The sequence below is a fragment of the Hemiscyllium ocellatum genome, chromosome 11 (assembly GCF_020745735.1).
Source record: "Hemiscyllium ocellatum isolate sHemOce1 chromosome 11, sHemOce1.pat.X.cur, whole genome shotgun sequence".
NCBI classification, from domain to species: Eukaryota; Metazoa; Chordata; class Chondrichthyes; order Orectolobiformes; family Hemiscylliidae; genus Hemiscyllium; species Hemiscyllium ocellatum.
This window is the reverse complement of record NC_083411.1, coordinates 16,859,032-16,866,599: the sequence shown is the minus strand read 5'-3', so window position 1 is coordinate 16,866,599 and position 7,568 is coordinate 16,859,032.

Genomic DNA, 7,568 nt, shown 5'->3' with positions numbered 1-7,568 from the left:
ATAAAATACCAGGCAAGGAGGTGCATACACAAACTAGTACTGAAGACGTGGTCATCTCACCTTCTAGGATGAACAGGTAAGTTCTTGTGATGAGGGCAGAATTTTATGGTCTGCTGGGCATGCAGGTTTGCAGATAAGGTTGAAGATGCGATATTTTGTGGTGCCTTTCCTGCTGTCTACTTATCTCTCCTTACCTTGCTGCAATTTAATGCTTCCCACCCACCTATATTCAAACTGAAAAAATAGGGAGGCAGTTAATGGCATCAGAAATGCCTGGGAAGCCTGGCAGCTTGGGCCTCAAAGGATTGCATCCTTTGTTGGTTGTTTAGAACTGGAGGCCCCTCCGTCTGATGGCCCCTGCACATGGCCTGTGCATTCCAGCCCCTCACCCACCCGTTCCCTCCATTAGGCCCTGCTGAGAGCTACCCAAACATTCCTGCCAGCTGGCTCCTGCCTCATCTTCACTGTGACTCCAGAAGTTGCTAACTGTCCTGATATTCCTTTGGCACTGGAGAGCTGCCGACTGATTAGATTGGCTCTCAATTTGTATAGCCAGGATTTCTCCCCGGCTGTGGGGGAGGATTGTTGGTGTCAAATCTCACCTCAAGCCACTGATGCCCCTCAAAGCACTGAACAGGTCCTCTGGCTGGAATTGAGACAGTTTCTCAGTCACTCTGTCACTGACAGGACAGCTAAACCCATTGAAATCCTGTCTGTGATGTTTAAAATGGTACTCAGGTACCATCTGAGCTCTGTATAAATGAGAAGTCATTTGGCAGAATGCCTATTTGACAGAACTTTGCAGCAAGCATCGTAATGCAGCTTGGTTGGTGATGACTACTTGTGAGATCCTTCCTGTACCTCTGGACTGTCTCTGCCATTGCACTCTGCCCTCGAAGCCATTGCAGGGTGAAAAGACTGTCACACATTTCCTGCTGGAATGTGCCTTTGCAAAGAAAGTCTGCAGAGAGATGGCAGTGGTTTTTGTTGAAGTTTGTCTTGAGCAGATCTGTGACGCAGGACTCTGTGCTCTATGTAAGAATCTAAGAAATAGGAACAGGAGTAGGCCATCAGGCCCAAGCCTGCTCCATCATTCAATAAGGTACAAAGAACAGAACAGGCCCTTTGGCCATCCAAGCCTGCACCTATACATGTTGCCCTTCCAGACTAAAAGTGTCTTCACTTACAGGATTCTGTTCCCTTCCTATTCATGTATTTGTCCAGGTGCTTCTTGAATGCAGCTACTGTGTCTGCTTCCACCACCCCCTCTGGCAGTTTGTTGCAGGCACTCACCACCTGTTGTGTGAAAAACGGGCCTCACACATTTCTTTTAAACTCCACTACCGCCCCCCACCTCTCCTGCACCTTATACCTGTGCCTCTAGTAATTGATCCCTCCATCCTGGGAAAAAGCTTCACATTTTCAACTCAATCCATTCCATTCACAATCTTTTAAACTTCAATCAGGTTGCCCCTCAACCTCTTACATTCCAGTGAAAACAAACCCTCTATCCAACTTTTCTTCATAGCTAAAATCCCCCATACAACACGACATCCTGGTAAACGTTTTCTGTACCCTCTCCAAAGTATCCATATCCTTCTGGTAGTGTGGTGATCAGAACTGTACACAATATTCCAAGTGTGGCATACCTAAAGTTCTATAAAGCTGCAGCATAACTTGTCTCTCCTTATACTCCTTGTCCCTTTCAATGAAGACAAGCATGCCATAGGCCTTTTTTACTATCTTATCTTTCCTTGCTGCTATCTTCAGCAATCTGTGGACCTGCACACCCAAATCCCTCTGCATATCAATACTTCTAAGGGTTCTGCTATTCACTGTACAATTTCCACCTGTATTTGACCTTCCAAAATACATCACCTCACATTTGTCCAGATTTAAACTCTATCTGTCATTTTTCTTCCCATGCCTCCAACTGATCTATATCCTGCTGTATCCTCTGACAATTCTGCTCACTATCCACAACTCCACAAATCTTTGTATCATCTGCAAACTTACTAATTACACCAGCCACATTTTCCTCCAAGTCATTTATGTAGACCATGAACAGCAGAGGTCCCAACACTGACCCCTGTGGAACACAACTAGTCACAACCCTCCATTTCGAAAAGCACATTTCCACCTCTACCCTCTGTCTCCTATGACTAAGCCAGTTCTGTATCCATCTTGCCAGCTCACCCTGATACCATGTGACTTTGCTTTTTGTACCATTCTGCCATGAGGGACCTTGTCAAAGGCTTTACTGAAATCCATCTAGACAACATCAACTACTTTTCCCTCATCAATCATCTTTGTCACTTCCTCAAAAAACTTGATCAAGATGGTGAGGCATGACCTCCCTCACACAAAACAATGTTGTCTATTGCTAATAAAGATCATGCCTGATCTTTTTGTGGACTCAGATCCATTTACCCACCCGTTCACCATAACCCTTAATTCCTTTACTGCTCAAAAATTTATCTATCTTTGCCGTAAAAACTTTCAATGAAGTAGCCTCAACCGCTTCATTGGGCAGGGAATGCCCCACTCACAAACCTTTGGATGAAGAAGTTCCTCCTCAACTCAGTCCTAAACTGCTTCCCCTTAATTTGTGGCTATGCTCCCTGCTTCTAGTTTCACCCACCTGTGGAAACAACCTCCCTGCTTATATCTTATTTATTCCTTTCTTAATTTCATATATTTCCATAAGATCCCCTTCATTATATTAAATCCCAATGAATATAATCCCAATCTACTCAATCCCTCCCCATAAACCAAGCCTCTCAACTCTGGAATAAAACTAGTGAAGCTCCTCTGCGCCCCCTCCAGTGCCAGTATATTCACTCTCAAGTAAGGAGACCAAAACTGTACACAGTACTCCACGCTATTCCCCAGCACACACACCAAAACAAACATTTATTAGCAATGGCAGAAGCATCACCAAACCCTTACCATCTGAAGCCTGGAAGAAGAAAATCTCAACTTCTGCTTTGGGATCCTGCAACCACACGGGATAAATGTGGATTTCAGCAGTTTTCTCATTTCTGCTTCCCCCCCACATTATCCCAGTCCCAAGCCTCCTCTGCACCACCCTCTTGACCTGTCCATCGTCTTTCCCATCTATCCGCTTACTTTCCTCTCTGACCTATCACCTTCTCCCCCACTTTCACCCACCTATCGCATTCTCAGTTACCTTCCGCCCAACCCCACCGCCCTCCCATTTATATCTCAGCCCCCTGGCCCACAAGCCTCATTCCTGGTGAAGGGCTTATGCCTGAAACGTCAGTTCTCCTGCTCCTCAGATGCTGCCTGACCTGCTGTGTTTTTCCTGCCCCACACTCTCAACTCTGATCTCCAGCATCTGCAGTCCTCACATTCTCCCGTAAAATATAGGAGCAGAATTAGATCATTCAGCTTATTGACTCTGCTGATCTGTTTCTCAACCCCATTCTCCTGCCTTCTCCCTGTAATCCTTGATCCCCTTACTAATCAAGAACTTACCAATCTCTGTCTTCAAGGCACTCAATGACTTGGCCTCCACAGCCTTCTGAGGCAGTGATTTTCAGATTCACCACTCTCTGCTTGAAGAAATTCCTCTTCATCTCAGGTCTAAAGGGTGGTCCCTCCACTTTGAGGCTGTGCCCTTGGGTCCTAGTTTCTCCATGTCCCACCCTATCCAGGCCTTTCATTATTCTGTAATTTTAAATCAGATCCCTCCTCATCCTTCTGCACTCTATTGAGTACAGACCCAGAGCCTCACCTCATATGACAAGCTTTCATTTCTGGGATTATTCTTGTAAACCTGGATTGGAATCTCTCTTACACTGTCACATTCTTCCTTAGGTACGTGGCCTAAAACTGCTCACAATATTCCAAATGTGGTCTAACCAGAACCTTATACAGCCTCAGCAGTATGTCCCAGTTCTTGCATTCTAGTTCCCTTGAGATGAATAACATTGAATTTGATTTCATAACTGCCAATAGAAACTACCCTAAGAGAATCCAAAAGAGAAAATGCTGGAAAATCTCAGCAGGTCTGGCAGCACTTGCTGAGATTTTCCAGCATTTTCTCTTTTGGTTTCAGATTCCTGCATCCGCAGTAATTTGCTTTTACCCGAAGAGAATCTTGAACTTGTGCTTTGGATTTCCGAAACCTTCCCACATTTAGGAAATAGTCCACACACTGCACAACATAAAGCCTCCATATTTGTTGGCAACTGTAAGCTTGGGTTGATATACCACATTTCACAGTTTCAGAACGCCCGAATATCTTTAGAGCCAATAAAGTGCATTTTTTTTCAGGTGCAGTCACTGTTGTAGGAAGTACAGCAGCAATTAGGCGGCATTGTGGCATAGTGGTTAGCACTGATGCCTCACAGCGCCAGAGACCTGGGTTCAATTCCCGCCTCAGGCGACTGACTGTGTGGAGTTTGCACATTCTCCCCGTGTCTGCGTGGGTGTGCTCTGGTTTCCTCCCACAGTCCAAAGATGTGCAGGTTAGGTGAATTGGCCATGACTAAATTGCCCGTAATGTTAGGTGAAGGGGTATGGGTGGGTTGTGCTTCGGCGGGTCAGTGTGGACTTGTTGGGCCAAAGGGCCTGTTTCCACACTGTAGGTAATCTAAAAAAAATTGTTCACAGCAAGCTACAACACAATAATGTGATATTAACCAGATATTCTCTTTCAATCATGTTGGTTGAGGTTTCGATTTGGTTCAGGACAGCTGAGATTGATCCTCTGCTTTCCTTTTGAATATTGCTGTGAAATCACGATGAGAATCCATACTAAGTGGAGCACTCCTTTAGTGTGCACTGGAGTGTCAGTTTAGATTATGCACTTAAATCTCTTGACTGAGTCTTGAACTCACTTTCTCACTCTGAACTGAAAGTATTAATAAATGAGTCAGGCATTGATTCCAGTAGAAGCTTGATTTAAAAGTTGGGCTTTTAAGGAAGGTTATTTAAATGCAGAGGGTGGTAAAGCAATGGAAAAAGATTTAGAAGGCACAACCGTCAATGATAAATAGAATTGATATTGTTGACAACAACTTGCATTTATATCGTACTTATAACAAATTAAATTGTTCTAAGACGTTTCAAAGGAGCACTATCAAAAACTGAAAGAACTGTGGATGTTGTAAATCAGAAACAAAAACAGAACTAGCTGGAAAAGCTCAGCAGGTCTGACAGTGTCTATGGAAAGAAATTAGAGTTAACGTTTGGGATTGAAGAAGGGTCAGTCAACCTGAAATGTTAACTCTGATTTCTCACCACAGATGCTGCTAAACCTGCTGAGCTTTTCCAGCAATTTCTATTTTTGTTATCAAACAAGATTTGGCAGTAAGCCACATAAAGAGATGATTAGGACATGTGATCAAAAATATAGGTTTTAAAGAAAAACAAAGAAATACTTGTATTTATATAACTCCTTCCACAAGCACTGGTTACCTCAAGGGGCTTTCCAACTGAAGAAGTGCTTTTTGAAGCAGAGCCACTGTTTGTATGTAGGGAATACAGCAGCAAATTTGCCATAGCAAATTTCCACAAATATGAATGACCAGATAGCCCATGTTTTGTGGTGTTGATTGAAATATTAACCAGGACACCAGGAATAACTCCCCTACAAGAAGTCACAGATTTGGAGGAGGGTAGGCATGAAGGGATTTGAATTGGCTTGCAAATAGAAGGTGACTACAGACCATAAAGACCTGTCCTTTTATTTTCCATTGAATCACAACATTGTGGAAACAGGCCATTCAGCCCAACAAGCCCACACTGACTCTTTGAAGAGCATCCCATCCAGATTCACCCCTCTCTACCCTATCCTTAACCCTCCATTTCCCATGACTAATCCACTTAGCTTACACATCCCTGGATACTATGGGCAATTTAGACTGGCTAGTCCACCTAATCAGCACATCTTCGGACTGTGGGAGGAAACCGGAGCATCTGGAGGAAACGCACAGAGACAAGGGGAGAATGTGCAAATTCCACACAGTCAGCCGAGGCTGAAATTGAACCCGGGTCCCTGGCACTGTGAGGCAGCGGTGCTAACCATTTGTGCATTTAAAACTAAAAAAACTGGAAATTATAAAGAACTGTCTGAAACCAGGGGTTTACAAGGTTGCAACAGGTTTCAAACATAAGAAAGTTGATACCTCCTGTGAACCCTTTTTGTGTAGCTGTTGGTTCCAACAATGTGTAGATGAACTGGAGTCTAGAGGTTCTGGAGCTGATTGGTTTGTGAATTGTCAATGACGAAGGTCCTCTGCCTGCCAATAACAAGGTGATTGTTTAACAGGGAGCTGGGCAGCCTGGGCTTTGAACAAGATGGAAAAAGCCTAGTTCAGACTGAAAAAGAAGCAAACACGTTTGCAGCAGCCTGAAATCTCCCTCGCTCAGTTCTCGGCAGTAAGCCACTTGAAACCTGAAGAAAACAAGCTTATCTTTTCTTCAGCAGATGCAGCAAGTTGTGAAATAAGTCAGTGACATTTTTATAAATGAAACAACCACCCTCTGCCTCTTGCAAACTGATGGAAATGTTTGGAAAAAGGAAGACTGATGAGAAACCTTCGGATCAACAAGAACCAACCCAATAGATCTTGGGAACAAAAATTATAGAATTGTTTTCTCTCTGCCCGTGTATTTTTTCTTTCTGGTTTATATTTCTCTGTGTGTAAGGGAGTATTCGTAAGGGGTTTAGAGTTTTGATGTGTAGAGTTTTCATAATTTAGTTTAATTGTTTAGCTTTAGCTAGAACCTAATGACCTGTAAGAAAAGGGGAGAATGGGGTTGAGAAATTTATCAGGCGAAAGTGAGGACTGCAGATGCTGGAGATTAGAGTCAAGATTAGAGTGGTGCTGGAAAAGCAACATTTGAGGAGCAAGAAAATCGACGTTTTGGGCAGGGGCCCTTCATCTTGCCTGAAACATCGATTTTCCCCTGCTCCTCGGATGCTGCCTGACCTGCTATGCATTTCCAGCATCACTCTAATCTTGAGAAATTTATCAGCCATGACTAGAAGAGCAGACTCAATGGACTGAATGGCCGAATTTCTGCTTCTATGTCTTGTGGTGTTATGGTAATAATTAGTGATTTCTTGTTAAGTACATAAAAAGGGTCTATATTTTTCATTAACCTGGGTCTGAAAATCAGGTAATTTGGAGATTTTACATATTCCTTTCAAAAGCTTTGACTTTTATGATGACTCTGGGAATAGTTAAGCTTGACTTCTAGCATGCTATGCCAGAGATTCATGATAAAACTTCCAGATCATTTGGCAGATATACAATGTGTAATTGGGGAAAAAGTAACAAATTTCCAGCTAACAATGGAATTTTATAGCTGACCACAAAAATATCCACTACATTTATATATCCATCCTCTTCTTCCCAGCACTGACCAGGTACCTTCAATCATTCCCTGAAACACCCCTCATAAACAGCTCTGCCATTTCACTTTTTAAACCAAACTTTCTGTGTAACACCTAACGATATTTTTCGATATTGAAAACATCATGCGCAAATAGGAGTAAGCCATTCAGCCTCTCAAACCTGTTCACACCCAATTCA